Source organism: Myotis nattereri (assembly GCF_964212035.1).
Source record: "Myotis nattereri genome assembly, chromosome: 10".
Lineage (NCBI taxonomy): Eukaryota > Metazoa > Chordata > Mammalia > Chiroptera > Vespertilionidae > Myotis > Myotis nattereri.
The window spans coordinates 72,634,803-72,650,438 of NC_138085.1; the positions used below are offsets into that span (position 1 = coordinate 72,634,803).

A 15,636-nucleotide genomic window follows, 5' to 3' on the forward strand; every position below is an offset into this window, starting at 1 on the left:
TTGAAAAAAAATTGAATTGAGATGAGAACTTGCCCCTCTTCTGCTTAAGAAGTCTTGCCTTCATCTGCCACCTTCTGGGAGATTTCCTGAAAGGACTGGGCTGCAGGACAAACCCGTCTTTTCCTTATTTTGATTGAAACAGATTTCAGAAGGGCGCAGGCTTTTTCCTCTGTGATGACAGACGCCTGCAGAGGTATCGGGTAGTCCCTCTTATATTTAAAATGTGCTCCTAGCTCTCTCTCCCAAATGTAATGCTTTTACTCATCACAGACTTTACACAATGATGCTTCTGCCCAATCAGTGACACCCCCCGTCTGTGCCTGCTTCTGCCAGCTGTCTCCTCATGGGCCGACCGACTCAGCTCCACCACGGAGACAAACAGGCATTTTCACCCCAATCCAAATTCCTGGAGCCTGAGAAGCCATCACATCAGAGCTTGTGGAAATCCACGGAAAATGGAACCCAGTTTTGAAGAGACGGGCGCAAGGCGGTGAGCCACTGCGGGCTGGATCATTCCCTTGCCGGAGACAAACTCCGCATTTCAGAGGCCCGTTTTAGAGAGCAGGGACCGGGAGTGGGTGGGACACCAAAGATGCAGGGGGACTCTGAGGAGGAAATGGGATGGGTGATGGGTAGGCCAGTGCCTCTAGCATCGAGCTTGTCTCTGCCCCGCTAGCTGTGTGACTGGGCACGTCCGTAACCTAACCGCCCCACGCCCATCTTCTCAGCAGCACCGTGGCCAGCATAGCAGACCCTTGCTGCTGAACTCTGTGTCTCTGGCTCCCACACAACGTCATGTCCATCTTACAGCAACCTTAGCGGTCATTAGCCATTGTCCCCGCGCTGTGGCTGAGGAGACTGTGGTTGGGGTTCACACCATTCGGTGGGAACCCCTGAGAGCACAGCCGAGGCCTCGTTTCTTCCTTCCAGGGGCTCGGCCCTCAGAGGAGACTCCGCACACGCTGGTTGAGGGAAGGAGGGCTGATCGGATGAGACAGTGGTGTGCCAGCACTCTGTGCGTCCGCCACAGCAGCAGGCTATTGGTGATGGGAAGGAAGGCGTCTCAAGGGTTCTGTGCTGGTCAGGAGGGTGTTTGATGCAGAGCCTGGGGCAGGGGAACAGAGCAGGCATTCTCTGGGAGGACAAGAGGCAGACATGAGCAAGTGTGGGTTGGGGATGGCAAGCGACTAATTATATATACAAATGGCCTTGGGGCCGAGAGGTTAGACAGATGAGGAAGCAGCTTGGAGAGCCAGGGTGTGAAGTCAAGGAGGACAGGGTAACAGGCGCAGGCTTCTGCCCCAGCCGGTTTGGCTCAGTGGATAGAGCCTTGGTCCAGGGACTGAAGGGTCCGGGGCTCGAATCTGGTCACAGGCATGTACCTCGGTTGCAGGCTTGAGGCAACCAATCCATGTTTCTCTCTTGTCTCTCCCCTCCACTCTCTCTAAAAATCAATGGAAAAATAAAAGTTATTTAAAAAAAAGAAAGAAAAAAAGGCGCAGGCTTCTGAGTGAGGCCTGAGGCCCAGGGAAGCCTGGAGAATCCAGAGCTTGAGATGCTGAGTATGTCTGGGGGATGAGACATGATTTGGGGGCCGGTCTTCCTGCTTCTTTACCTGGGCCAGGGAGACGGCAGGCTGGGGGGAGCAGAGACTGCGGTAACCCAGGCATGCGGATGTCGTGGGTTAAGTAGAAGGTGCCACAGACTAGGAAAGGCAGGGAAAGGCCTGAACGCCGGAGCTTCTCCGGAGGGAAGGAAAGAGACTGGGGACGATGTAAGAATGGCAGCGTGGGCAAACGGGACAGAGCGCAGACTGGTGTGGACAGACGGAGACCAGCTGTCAGGGCGCCTGTGGTCTGTGGAAACCCAGTAACAAAACGGATTTCAGCTTCTCTCTCCAGGAATCCTTTAGATCAGCCAGAAGCTGGTAACTGACCCAACCCCCCAAGGTCAGGAGGTGACCGGAGAACACTTCCCGAGTGCCAGGGGCCGTGAAGGCTCTAAACACACGGCATTCGATTGAAACCACCGCACAGGTGCCCTTGGAGGTGACGACTACCCCAGGTCACACAGCTTTATGGAAAGACACAGAAGCAGGGGTAATTCTAAACACCAGTAACACCAGAATCAGATCTGGACATGCCAATGGGCTAACAATTGACTTATTCGTGTGTTGAACATTTATGAGACATTGCAAACCAAATACTCAAGCACTGTCCATTCTACCTGCTAAATCTGTTTCTTATCAAAGCCTCCGTTCAGACCCTTACCCTCTACCTGAACGACAACACCCCTATTACCTGGGTACTTCTAACTGGACTCCAAGCCTCTACACTTCAGCATAGTGAGCCTGCTAAGATGCAAACAGATCACAGAGGCAGGCTTGGCACCTACTACACTACGACACGATACTACGTGCCAGAAGCGGGACCAATCCCCAGGAACTCACAAGCCTGAAGTGGAGAGAAATACGTAGACAACGATTTCAATGTGAGTGGAGAGAAGGGCCCTGTGGGAACCAGGAGGAGCAGGAAGCACTGATCTCTGTGACGGAGGGCTGCTTCTCAGAGGGCGTGCCTTTGCGGTGAATGAGTCTTGAGGGTTGATTAGGAGTTCACCAGGGGGCGGGGGAGAAACCCCACGAGGCATTCTAAACAGAAGCCGGCAGCGTGATCTCGCTCGCGCAGTCAGCATGGGTACATTTGTTGTATGAGGGTGGGAAGCCCGGGGGGACGTGCTGAGAGAGGGGGCTAGCTGCTGAGCGTGGATGGAAGGCTTGCTGGCATGGCAAGCAGAGAAACGACCTCATTAGGTTTGCCTTTTAGGGGAAAAGAAAGCTGGACATCACAAAAGATGTGATGGGTTTAGATATGACTATATAACAATGAAAAACTGTGAGGTAACAAAAGAGACCGCAAACTGCTTTTAATAAAGGCAAGTAAAAATGGCTATGACGTGTTTGCAACATAGAACCGGGGATTAATATCTGTAATATGCAAGAGCACGCATACGTCCTAACAGAAAGACAAATAAATATTTCAATAGAAAAAATAGGCATAGGATGCAAGCAGGCACCCCAAAGAGTTCGGGTGGGGAGGTATAAACGGCTAAGATGCAAATGAGAAGAGGTTCATCGTTATTAACGGTTACAGAACCTCGAATGAAAACAGGAGATGATGTTTTTTCTCCTATCAAAACGGCACAGAGAAAAGGCAACAAGTGAGAAAAGCACGCAGGCCATTGCACTATTAGCAGGAGCGGAAGCTGGTACGCCTTCCCAGAAGGATATCTGAAAAGCTAGATGGCAACTGGAAATGAGCGTTCACATCGAAGAGCTTCTCCTGAGGGAATAATCGGGCCGTTGCACAAAAATGTGTTATGTGTGTATTTGGTTGCATTGTTTACAAGAGCAAATCGTTCAAGAACAAGCTTAAGGCCTGTCAAGATGAGGCCTGTTGAAATAAACAAGGGCATAGCCACGTAGCAGAAGGCCGTGCGGCCCCTGAAGAGGCTTATGTGGACGTCTCAGTATTACACGGCAGGCTAGCCATGACACAGACGTGAAGGACGTCGGCTACAGGGAGGGCTCATGGCATGTGTACCCACTTTTGTAATTGTGCGTGTTCACAGATATCTATGAAAACTCGCTGAAACATACATGAGCTTTTTGTATGAAACACTGGGAAGGTTATTCACTAAACGATTAACTGCAGTTGTCTCAAAAAGAATCACAGCAAGACTCAATCTCTACATACTGCGTGACTGTAAAAATATTTCTCTACTAAACCAGCTGTGGAATCGACAATGGCCCTGGCCAAGGGGGCAGCAGCCGTGGAGGAGACGCGGAGAAAATCTGTGCCAGGGCAGGCAGTTCACTAGCGAGTTAACATCGCCACCATCGATCTGGACGTCTACTGGCCACTGGGTCTCTCTCCTTTGATGTCTCACTGGCCCTTCAAACTCATGACATCGAAAACTGAGCTCATCACACTCTGTCTCCACCCGGCTCCTCTTCCTGTGTCCCCCACTTAGCAAAAGACCCTCCGACCGCCACCCTGGGAGCAAGCCAGCACGAAGGACCTCATCTCCAGCGAGGAGAGCAGGTGACAGGGCCACCTGCACCGGCGATATGATGGCCCCTTCCTCCCTTCTGTTCACCAGGGCCCCAGGCAACACGGTATCTTCTCAGGTGGCTGCAAACTCAGAGCAGAACAGCCTTTAACTCGGTCCATCTGGCTGCAGCTTTCCTTGAATGAATAGCTGGAGAGATGGAGCAATTGATGGTCTAGGGTTCAAAGGCTTTTTCTGAGAGTTAAGTCTGAAAAAATGGAGATATCTTCATTTACTTAAATAAAAAGAGGGAATGAGCCTTTCCGTGGAGCCCTTGCTGGGCTGTGGTGCACCTGCCGACCAACTGCCAACAAAAGAGATGAATACGTCTCCGTCTCTTGAACACAAGTAAAGGGGAGTGATGGGAGTCTGCTGCCTGCCCTTCTCATTCATGCTGGGTGCCAGCATTTCCTCTCCACCTGCTCTTGCTAGGTGGAGCTGGAGCTGATGGCAGACATCTAATTATTTTAATAAATACAATTAGTTCCCTTCCACTTCCCAGAAGGGCTGGCCAGATTCCCTTCCTTCCCAGCCCCTGGCAGCCTCCTCCCTACCTCCAGCCCAGGCCAAAGACCAATCCCTGGAGGCAGGTCTAAAGACTAGATTCCGACACACGGAGACTCCAGGTCAGGACACCTGACAATGGACAAGCTCTGATTGTGCTCCGACTCCTCTGCTCCTGAGGGTCAGACTCCAGGTTCCACATCAGGACCTGACGCCCTGTGCCCAAGCCTCATCAGGTGAAGGGCCTGCTCTCTATCTCATTTTTAGTAGGTTGGCACACCCTTCCTTGTTGCCTATCACCTTCTCCAGGGAGTCGATGCCTGTCCATCTGGGTCTGAGGCCCCTCCCCCTGTTGGCACACTCTCCTGACATCAACTGCCTCCTCGCACCCCTTGTGCCCACACTCCTGCCGCTGTGCTTTACCTGTCTGTTTTCTGCCAAATGCCTGCCTGGGTCCCCTACCAGCTGTGGTCTCTGCTGTCACGGGTCCTTTTGCTCAATGGAATGAATTTCTTCAATGTCTGTGACTAGTTGAACCCTGACCTCACCCTTTCCAGTCTGAGCCCTTGCCAATCTGCACGATTCTGTTGCAGTTCATTGTGACCCACTGCTTTTCTGAGAATTGGCAGAATGAGGCAGCTTATAATATTAAAAACACATTTATCTCATAATAGCACAAGTGATACCCTGAAGAGCAAATCTAATGACTTACAACATACGAATAGATGTTCAACCTCTCCAGCAATCAAGGAAATGCAAATGAAAGTCACAAGGAAGAAGCATTTCACATCCATCAGGGTGGCAAAAATTCTAGGGTGGTACCCTGGCATTGGCAGGTTGGGAGTGATTGGTGGGCGATGCTGGTGGAAATGTGAATTACATGGTTTGGGAAAACAGCCTGAAAAGACTTCTATTAAAATTTTAGAAAGATCGCTGAGTCAGCAACTCCACTCTTAGGACCCCATCCGTAGAAATAAAAGCATAAGAACATAAGAAACATGTACCGAGAGGGCCACTGTAGCACTGTTGGTAGGGCAAAACAACAACAAAACCTAGAAACAAACTAATCTCCATCAAAGGGGAATGGTTGGACAACCTGTGGTACTATCCAGAGGAAAACTATTTGTCCACTCACAACCAGCTGGAGTTAGTGCAGACCCTCCCAGCTACAGACTCTGTCCCACAGGACCGCTCTCACCGCAGGTGCCTAGGTTGTCATGTCTACTTCCTACCAACCAACTATACATCAGAGGCTCCCACGATCCTGCCTTGAATTTGATAATTTGCTAAACAGCCCACAAAGCTCAGGGAAACATTTTACTTACTATTACTGGGTAAAGTTTAGGGACAGCCAAATGGAAGGGATGCATAGGGCACAGTCTGGGGAAGGGACCTGGAACTATACCCTCTCGGGGTGCACCACCCTCCCAGCACCTGGATGTGCTCACCAACCTAGAAGCTCTCCAAACTCCTTAGGGTGTTTATGGAGGTTCCATTACATGGGCATAACCGAATCATTGGCCACTAGTGATTTATTCACTCTCCAGTGCCTTTCCTCTCCCCAGAGGTGGGGTCGGTGGTAGGGAGTGGGGCCGCCGAAAGTTTCAACTCTCTAATCACCAAGTGGGTTTCCTTGGCAACCAGCTCCCATCCTTGGAGAGACCTTATTAGCATAAACTCAGGTATGGTTGAAAGGGGCTTATTATGAATAAGAAAAGACACTCAGTTCACTCCAATCACTCAGGAAATTACAAGCATTTTAGGAGGGGTGCCAAAAGCCTGGAGCCGTTTCTGGAAGTGGATCTGTAAAAATTATGTGAGCATATGGACAAGGATTTGATGAAAAAAGCAAAAATCGCATTAGCTGTATTAGGAAAACGGTCTATAGGTGGTTTTATAATTGATTACATATCAGCTCATATTTATACATTTTTAAAGTGTAGAATTAAGTCCTAGATAATAAAAGTGCTTAGGGGACTCACAATTCACGCAGTAAATCTAGGTTTTAAAGCAATGATACTGGTACATCTGATGTCACTCACCTGCTTGTTTGAGGACCAATACCAAGCATGGCAGGACAGGGGACAGGAGAAAACGCTTTCTCAGGAGCAACTTGGGCTGTAAATGGGCTCAGAAGGACAAGTCAGCCACGTGAGGAATTCATGACGGCCTTGTCATGCATGCTCCTCTGCTGGCAGGGGTTTCACTACCCGCACTCTATAATCAGGCCCAATTCCTGTCCTTGGCTTGCACTAGCCGTCTTCATTATCGCCATCTCTCCTGGGCCAACAAGGAAGCCATGGAGATGGGATGGGTTTGCCTTATATCCACACTCGGAAGTTGATTGTGCGTATTTTTGTGCCTCATCTGTATTGTTTGTCAGTAGCTACAGAGCTTTTTCCCATTATAACCCAGTTGTAAAAATCATGTGCATTTTACCTCTTTTTAGAAAGTCACCAAAAAAAAAGGAATATATGCTATAATTTGTATTCCCAATTAAGAAACATGAACTTTGTGATTCCAACCTGATACTTTTCAGGACTTCTTTTAGGCCACAGAACTTACTCAATTCAAATTTGCTATTTGACCCAATATAAGAAATACAAAATAGTTAACAGAATAAAAGTCACTTGTTAATCTTGTTCAAGGCTGACAGAACATCCCTGGAGTAATCTTTAGACCCAGGTTGCAACAATAATCTGATTCTCATCTTTTCCTTAAGAAACAGGAGTAAGGAAATTGCTATAGCAAGACTAAGGCTGAAGCACAACCATTTAAAAATGCTCATTTCAGCTACCGTGGAGTCAGATAGCGCTTAAAGTTCTGCTTTTTGCTGAAGAATAAGAGTTTGAAACCAATCTCTCTGATCAAGCCACATATTCTACCAGCCGTTAGGGTTTCTGAAAATAGTTTCGTCACAGCATGGCATACTCAGAATACCTTTTTTTAAAAAAATTCACCATTAATCTTACTATTTAGCATGGTCTACTAAACCACAACACATGCGTACCCCTCACCCAGCAATTCCATTTCTAAGTACACCCCCAACGGAAACACACATATGTTCCCCAAAAGACATGTATTAGAATGTTCACAATAGCACTATTCATGCTGACAGGCCAAACTGGAAACTCCTCAAATACCCAATAATAACATAATGGATAAGGAAATCATGGCACATTTACACAATGAAATGCTATACAGCAATGAAAATGACCGAATTAAGTGCAACAAATGCAACATTGAGAAAAAAAAAAAGCCACGTATGCAAGAGTACTCTACTCTATAATTCCATTTGTAAAAAGTTGAAAAACAGGCAAAGCTGATCTATGCTGTACGAAGTCAGGAGAGTGGTTAGTGACCATGGAGGAAGAGTAAGGACTGGGAGGGGGTTACCAGCTGTTGGATACTGGTAATCTGTTTCTTGATCTGGTGCTGATCACATAGATATCTCAGTTTTTGAAAATTCATTCAGCTATACATTTATGATTTTTGTATACTTTTCTGTATATGTTATACTTCACTAAAAGTTTTTTTAAAATTTATTTTTAAAATACACCCTTATCCCCCCACAAAGCCACCATTTTATGTATCTATTGCCCACATATTGGTAATATGGCAAATTTAAAACAACCAAGCCAAGCAACTGCATTAAAGTCGAGTTTCACGTGTGTTGGAAACAGGAGCAAAAGGACATTGAATGACAGCCGGGGGCTATGCTTGAATTTTTATAAGAGAATGAGCATATTGATCCACAACAACAGAACGGGTTGGAGTGGTTAAAAGAAGAGAGGAGGCGGCCCCTCCATGAATGGTGGATCCTGCTCTGCAGAAGGACAAAGGGCAGGGCAGGACCAGACAAAAGCAGGCGGAATAAAGACCCAAGGCCTGAGAAATCAGAGCGAACCCAGGGCCGACTTGAAATCAACAAAGGAGCTGTCTGTACATGGACACTGAAATGACACAGCGATGGTGTGACCGAGTGCTGGGCACTGCTCAAGTGTGGGAGACACATTCACAAGGAGTCACGGTGGTGACAGACCCCAAAATCTTCCATGAGCCAATGAAAATGGACAGATGTTGGGTGTGGGAGTGACACAGTGCTCAATTCAAAATCAGATAGTCTCCATTTTTCAAGGAAATCTAGTCGTTCATAAAACCTGTACGTCACTCGGGCAAAATGATTTTAAATTTAAACGGGGAGCCAGAGGTCTCAATGCCTGGGAAGTCTTATAAAATATCACCTAAGTCATCCAGTTGCTCATTGTTTCAATATTACCAATTGAACACTTACTTGGAGCAGTATTTTGTGCGAGAAGCTACATGGATGAAGAAGGAGGTTCAAATTCTAGTTGAAACTAGGTGAGGAGGACCATTTTGTAAAGGGATAGCCCGTTACTAAATTATCTTTAGTTTATTGTAAATCTTAGGCCCAACATGTAAGGTTCTTAGCTTGGGGGAGTGTTTAAAAGTGTGGGCCCCGTGATGGTTAGTTTTTGTGCATCCCCTTGGCTAAGCTATAGGACCCAGTTATCCAAACACTCATCTGTAAGTGTTGCTGTGAATGTATTTTGTAGATGTGGTTGACATCTACAATCAGTTGACTTCCTTGATGATGTGGTTGGGCCCCATCCACTCGGTTGAAAGGCCTTAAGAGAAAAATTGAGGTTTCCCTGGGGAAGAAGAAATTCTGTCTTAAGACCTCAGCATCACCCCCGCCTGCCCTATACCTGTCAGACTTGCCAACCCCAACTTAGACCAACTCTAAGCAGACTCCTGGGTTTGAAGCTTGGCTCTGCCACTTCTCTCGCTGGCTGATTTCTGTTACTTCATCTGTAAAATGGGGATAATACTAGTACCGAACTCAAGGGAACCACAACAACCCCTAGCACAGAGTAAGTACTTTAAACGTGTTTGTTAAATAAGTACTTCTGTGGAGCTGAGTGTACTTCTCAGCTGGAAAACTTGAGATCCAATATTTGCCACCAACCAAACGTGGTCGCTTTTTCCCACACCAGGAACAGAACAGCCTACGAACAAACAGAGCCTCACCAGCCACAGCTGCGAGAGCAGGGTTGGACACGGGGCCAAGCCTACACATGGGGATAATTTGGCAAAGCTGGGGTCAGAGCACTTCTGGAACATTCTTACCTCTGCAAGCTCTCAGCTGCTATAAACAGCTGTGCTGAAAGAGGCTCAGACTCAGCACAGAGCTCTTCCTACTATTTATGAGCTTCAGAAAGGGGTCCTAGTCATTCTCTCTGTTCCCACTGTTGATACCCACAGCAGCCTGCCTGGCCCCTTAGCATGAAAGATTGGGAGCTCCAAATGTTGTATTTGTGAACACACATTCTGGGGGAAGAGTATGAAGACGATGCTGATGGTGATAACTAGCATTCATTGAGCACTAACCAAGTGCCAGACACTGCCCTTGGGCTATACATGTTAACTCATATAATCCCTACTATATGGACCCAGAAACAGTCCCCGAGAGAAAGGAACCTAACCTAAGGATGGACAAACATAACGTGGCTGAGCTGGCATTTGACCCAGGCTTTCTGGCTCAGACCCTCCTCCCTCCTGCGCACCCTGCTTCTGAGCCTGGATGGTGAGGAGGGGGGTCCGGGTGGGAGCAGGCACAGGCGCAGGCACAAGCACTAAACTGAGCTGTGACTGATGGAAGGGCGTGAGGGGCTCAGGGACCGCGACAGTTAAGTGAACTTATTTTAAATTAACGAGTTTTACAAAATGGAAATAGAACAAATCATAAACAATATCCTACCATGAATTTCTTTTGGTAAAGTCTATGTTGTGTCTGCTTTTATACGTAAACATTAAAGTTCATTGAAGATTCATACCATCATATTTGAACCTTTGATCTTCACATAAAAAATGTAAGACAAAGCAATCTTGAGATGATTTCTCATTTATTTACTAGCAGTGCAATAAGATCAAACACCTTCCTACTTATTATCCTCATTTGCTTTCATGAAGCCACCTACTTCCCACAGGTTTTCACATTGCAAGGGTGTTCTGTATTACTGTTCTCCTACAGGATCCGTGACCTAGCCTTAGACGACTACTCTGAAATTTTTTTTTTTAAAGTTCAGAAAACAAAAACGTATGCACAGGATGAGATTCTATCCGAATTTGGTTAATATTTACATCAGAAAGATAGATTGGGCCTTGGACACTCTTTTCTAATAACACCGACTTCTCTGGCTCTCAATATGTATCTAAATCCTAATTTCCTTGAGATTTGTCCACAGTTGTGATGGCTGTTGGCCTACAGTTCCTGGCGCTAATGCAGGATCAGGCTGAATCCTGGGTCGGAGCAGCTACTGGGGGGAAACTCTCAGATGTCCATGGCAGAGAGAGGACAGAGAGAAGAGGGGAACCACAGATGAAGCTTACACCAAGCCCCCTAACCCAATTGTGGCCAGTGGTGTAAAGCTGCCTTGCTGTGGAACTGTTTCTAGAGGCGAAAACATGCAGTGCACTGAGAATATGGAAACTCCTCCGGTTCCATCTGCATCCCGGAGAGGTTATGCTGAACATGGCCAGGTCATGCCCCATGAGCTTCTTCTATCTACCTCGCCAAGGTCTCCAGGCTCTTGGAGATGGGATTAGGAATGGCACCCCAGAATTCTGGGGACATAAAGTCCTTTCTAGGTCCACCTGCCTCTCCCCTCTGGGCGCTGTCTCCTAGGCATTGCCACAGGAGGTGGGAGCGGAATGATGCTTTTCTCTCCATCTTCCCTGGTCATACTCGCATTCCTCATCTATGGACTCCCCACCATGAGGAAAAGACTGGGATAGATGTTCACACAGTGCCTTAAAAGGATTACACTTAAAACAAACAAACAAACAAACTAACTAACAAACAAACAACTCTTGCCCTCGCCTGTTTTGCTCAGTGGATAGACCATCAGCCTGTGGACTGAAGGGTCCCGGGTTCGATTCTGATCAAGGGCACATGCCCAGGTTGTGGGCTCAATCTTCAGTAGGGGGCATGCAGGAGGCAGTTGATCAATGATTCTCTCTCATCATTGATGTTTTTATCTCTCTTTCCCTCTCCCTTCCTCTCTGAAATCAATAAAATTTTTTTTTAACTTTTATTTATTTATTTTTTTTAGAGAGAGGAGAGGAAGGGGGGCAGGGAGAGAAATACCAATTTCTTGTTCCATTTATTTGTGCATTCATTGGTTGATTCTTGTATGCACCCTGACCCGGGATCGAACCCAAAACCTTGGCATATCAGAAAGATGCTCTAACCAACTGAGTTACCCGGCCAGGGCAGGATTACACTCTTAAACAAATCCATAAAATTCTTTCAAAAAAATAAAAAATGAAACAAGGAAACATCCCCTCCTAAAACTTTTGCTCTTGGGTAATGACATGAAAACACATTTCCCATAGGCATTTTTCCACAAGAAAAACCTTCAGTGTCAGATTTCTAGTTTTCTTATATTGGGGTACCTGGTTTCCACGAACTCTGGATATAGGCAGACCTGCTCATTTAGTTAAAAACATACAATGAGCAATATTCCAGCTAGTCCTTTCAATAGTTTCGTGAATTCTGAGAACCATTTTTTCAAAGCACCATCCTTTTGTTTTTAAAATATGCTTCCATTCATTTTGGAGTGAGAGGAAGGGAGAGGGAGAGAAAGAGAGAAATATTGATGAGAGGGAGAAACATCTGTTGGCTGCTTCCTGCAAGCCCCCCCCACCTGGGATTGAGCCTGCAACTTGCCACAGGAGGTGGGAGCGGAATGATGCATTTGCCCTGACCAGGAATCGAACTGGTGATCTCTCCTTGATGGGACAACGTTTCACCAACTGAGCCACACGGGCCAGGGCGAAGCACCATCCTTTTAAACCAGCAAGATATAGCCTACCGCTGCTGTCCTGTGGCCACTCGGTACAACCCAGGCAAGAGACCTTCACGTCACCAACTACCATACATGTGGGCAAGAACCAACAGTCATTATCACAGCCCCTCACCATCTGCATCAACTGGGTAAGAAAGATCTGGAGGCTTCAAGGCTAAGAGGCTAACAGGTGCATCAGATAACATAATGGCAAATATAAATCACACCTTTTAGTCCTTAAGTGCTATCTTTTAGCCAAGCTTCCTCCACTGTGGAATAAAAATGCTTTTGCCTTGCTCTTTTTATTTTAATGAATGACAGAAATTATAAACCTTATGAGAACGAATCACCCTTAATGTCAGCTAAACAATGGTCAAAGAAAACCTGTAAAACAAAATTCTGGTTTTTGGCTGTCGTTTCACCCAAGACGCTACAGCCTGACATAAAGGGTGCTTAGCCGGGTGCGAGACTGTGTGCATGGCAAGCTCTGCTGAATCCCTGTTTTGTGTTTCCAGAGCTGTTCATCTGCTTTCCCACGGGCAAGCAGCCACCTCCTACCACAGAGCCGTCCCTGTCTTAGGTCAGCAGACAATATGGGCGAAATCTGCACAGGATGGTGAGATACTGGCTTGGGTGTGGTCACTGGCAGAGGGGAGCGCTGGGCTCTGGCTGCAGGCTCTCAGACCAGGAGCCCCATCCTTGGCGCGTAACCTCCACGCCGCTTCTCCCTATTTTACCACAATCCACACCAGCCCTGGCTGCCCCCTCGATGAACACACAGCAGCCTCCGAAAACAAAGCCAGATGCTCGGGGAGCCCCCTCCACACCGAGGCGTCTCAGCGGTCGGGCAGCAGCGCGGGGCGGGCGATGGTGCCGCAACCCGAAGGCAGCAAAGCCACGAGTGGCGGCTGTCCGGCTGCCCCGCCACGCGCGGCTCCCACCCAGACTAACGGCGGGGCTCGGTGCCCCAACACGTGCCCTGAGATGGGCCCGGGAGCATTTTCTGCCCCAGAAAACTGCGCACGAGTTCTGGGGGCGCGGATTCGTCGTCGGGCGGAGACCAGGGCCGGCTATTGTTCTCCTGGTCTCCCCGGCGGGAGACGGCGCCCACTCCGCCTCCCTGGCAGCATCTGCCACCGGAGCCAGCCTTTCAGCTCCACCAAGAAAAGGGTGTGCCCGCGGCCTGCGGGCTGTCACAGACCCCACGGCCGGGAGACAAAGCTCCTGGCGGGGACCGAGCAGTCGGGGTCCATCCGCGCCCGCAGAGCCACGCCCAGCCCACCACCTGGACCTCCAGGCCCCGCGCCTAGAGCCAGGGTCCCCGGGCCCCAGGCCCGCCTCCTAGCTGCCGGCCCCTCCCTTCCCCAGAGACCTCCCTTCCCGGTACCCACGAGCCTCCGCCTCCCTCGCGCCAACCCAGAAACCTAGACGGTCTCCGCCCTCCAGCATCGCCCCTCGCGGCCTCATTCTTCATCAGCCCCAGCCTCAAGCTCCCTCCCGCCCTCCTCCCACCCGCCCTCCGCCCCCTTGTCTTTCTACCTCAAACCCCGCTCTCCACTCCTCCCTCCTCCCAGACCAGGCACCTGTCCCCACCCAGCTTCCCCATCTCCCCATCTTGGCTCAAACTGTGGCCTCGCCTCCGCCCCTCCCCATCGCAGCTTCTCTCCAGCGCGGCCTCCTGCCCCTACCCAGGCCGGGGCGTCGCGGCCCCTCGCCCCCGAGCTCCGTGCTGCGGGCAGGGCTCCCGCCCAGGGCGCAAACGCAGGGATCCGGCTCAGCGCCCTCCCCGGCCCGGCGGAGGCGGAGGCAGCGGCCGAGGCGGGCGGCCTTTGTGGTGCAGGCAGGTGCCTCGGAGGCGGCCGGCGAGTGGTCCTCAGGCGTCCGCCCCGTTAGCCAGACGCGTGGAAAAGGCCGCCGGGTCCAGTCCAGGCTCGGCAAACCCCATCTCGAAGGCGAGGAGGACGGAGGTGTGTGTGTGCGGGCGGGGGCTGGGGCAGGACTCCCCACCCAGCCTCCCAGCCTTTCACTGCGCCTGGACCAGCGAGGCTGGGCGCCTACTGTGTCCTAGGGGTGAAGCCCTTTCAACCACGCCGCCTCTTCACTCCAATTCTTTGCAATCCCACGAGCACACATTAAACGCCTACTGTGTGAACCAGGCACCGCACGGCGTTCTGTGGTCGTCCAAAAAGGACCGGATTCGGGCCCCAGTTTAGCCTCGCTAGCCGCCCACAGCCCCGACTCATCCTCTCCCCACGTTCCCTGCAGCCGGGCCCCTGGGCGCACACCCTTTTGTGAGCCTCTTGGAAAAACAGAGGTCGCGAGATGGACGCCCCAGGCCGGGGAGAAGGAGCCCGCCGCCCGCCCCGCCATCACCCACTCTTCCAGGATGCTGCGGCTGCAGGGGTCCGTGCGATCGCCAGGCTCTCGCAGGTCTCGCCGCGGCGCCGGAGCTGCGGGTGCCGGGGCGGCGGCGGCTACACGCGCGCTCGCTGGAGAGCTGCCGTGGCGCGCCGGGCGCTGGAGTCCCCAAGCCGGGAGCGGGGGAGGGGGTGTGGGTGGGGGCTGGCGGCGACCTCGGCCAATCACGGATCCCACAGCTCCGCCCCAGCGCCCCCCACCTCGCTCTAGCAGGTTAGGGGGAGGCGGGGACCGGCGGTGCCCGGCATCTTCTGCGACGCACACGGCCGCCGCCGCCTTGGGACTACAACTCCCGACAGGCCCTGCCGCAGGACCCGGGTCCGAGACGGGGCAGAGGGCGAGGCTCGGCATCCGCTGCCAATTCCCCTCGTGACCTGCGCCGCGCTCCTTGGGGTTTCCATGGTGACTCCCGACTGTTCACAAAGCTCAGGCTCTCAGACGAGCTGATGCACGGGTCCCCTGGGAGGACTAGGCGGTCCCGAGGGCAGACCGCCTCCCCTCCCCCTGCAGGACCCCACCCGAGGGGCTGGAACAATGCCCGGCCGTCTCTCCCCCGCGGCTGCAGGCCCTGCCCTTCGCTGCAGGCCGGGCTAGAGCCTCCCGGTTCCTGCCCAGACCCAGACCCAGACCCAGACCCAGACCGACGCCTTCGAAGTGGACACAGCGGATTCCAGGACAGGGAGGGCAGGGGCTGTCATGGGGAAACGTCCCCGTACAAAGTGGACGGCCACTC

General features: G+C 50.6%; 1 protein-coding gene across 1 annotated transcript in view; it reads right to left on the reverse strand.

Annotated features, from left to right (window-relative positions):
• Positions 1 to 14,973, reverse strand: part of DPYSL5 (dihydropyrimidinase like 5) — a 59,486-nt gene extending 44,513 nt beyond the window's left edge. The window contains exon 1 of the mRNA XM_081101000.1: positions 14,863 to 14,973. The gene's annotated coding sequence lies outside the window, so the exon portion shown is untranslated. The remainder of the gene's footprint in view (positions 1 to 14,862) is intronic.
• Positions 14,974 to 15,636: the final 663 nt, after the last annotated feature.